This window comes from Microtus ochrogaster, chromosome 2 (genome assembly GCF_000317375.1).
Source record: "Microtus ochrogaster isolate Prairie Vole_2 chromosome 2, MicOch1.0, whole genome shotgun sequence".
NCBI classification, from domain to species: Eukaryota; Metazoa; Chordata; class Mammalia; order Rodentia; family Cricetidae; genus Microtus; species Microtus ochrogaster.
In genome coordinates, this window is record NC_022010.1 from 70,490,083 (window position 1) to 70,491,212 (window position 1,130).

Genomic DNA, 1,130 nt, shown 5'->3' on the forward strand with positions numbered 1-1,130 from the left:
AATCTTTCGAGACTGGCTACAGTGATACCTGTCTCTTCCACATCCCTTGGGATGTACAGGCTCACGTCTATGTCATTCACACCCACAGAGTCATCAACCTCATCACCACCTGCTCCCTGAATGTAGCGGGTATCATCTGCCTCCTCGTCATCATCATTAACCAGCTCAGGACGAAATTCAAACACCTCACGACCACTGATCACGAGTGCTTTCCCTGCTTTGAAGTCAGCTTTCCGTCTCTCCATATCTTGTTCAAGTTTATCAATTTTTTCTTGTCTTTTCCTTTTCTTCCACGCAAGGAAAGATTCTAGAGTGATTTTGGTAACATTTGGACCTAAGGCAGACGCTCTCTTTCAATTAGATCTTCTAATGAAATCTCATCTTCTTTCTCTTCTCTCTTTTTGTGTTTCTTCAACACAAACCCAGGAGGAAGTGCATGATGATACCTGCAGTTGTCGCCACCTCCAGGACACACCCAAACCAGCCATACTTGTTAGTTTCAATAGCTTCAAGGAAATGTCTGCACACTATTTGAGTTTTTGGTTTTTTCTTTTCCGCCTCACCATGCTTCATGTTTACTACTTCTTCCAGCTTTTTCTCATCCCAATTATCCATAGTATCTTTTTCAAGTTCTTCATCTCTGGCATCAATGTAAACACTTCGTTTTTCACACTTTCTCTCCAAAGCGAGGTCATGAGAGAACTTACATTTATCTCCTTTAGTACACTGCCCTTGTTTGAAGAATGCACACACCACAGATTTGGGATCTGCACCTTTACTTATCTTCTGTGCGGCAACTACAGGCTTGAACAGCTCATTCAGCTCCTGCAGCTCTTTCTTTCTGTCATCTTTCTTCAGCTTCTTCTCAGCTTCACTTTGTGCCACCTGACGTGGATTCTGCTGACCAAATCTCACCTGATGAGTGACAGCCTTAATAAACTTCTGTTGCTTTGCTCCTTTCTTATTCTTTAGACCAAAAGTTTTGTCCTAGATGATCTTCTCCTTCTTCTTCTGCTCCGCCTTCTTGCTGCCCCCGGCCTGAGCCTGTTTCTTGGGGGGCATCCCGGAGGAGGCGGGGGCGCCGAGACGAATGCGGCGCGGATGGCGACCGTCGGGGCGTCCGGCAGCAC

General features: G+C 45.7%; 1 pseudogene; it reads right to left on the reverse strand.

Moving 5' to 3' along the window:
- Positions 1 to 8: 8 nt before the first annotated feature.
- LOC101996842 lies at positions 9 to 1,119 on the reverse strand (annotated as a pseudogene).
- Between the last annotated feature and the right edge of the window lie 11 nt (positions 1,120 to 1,130).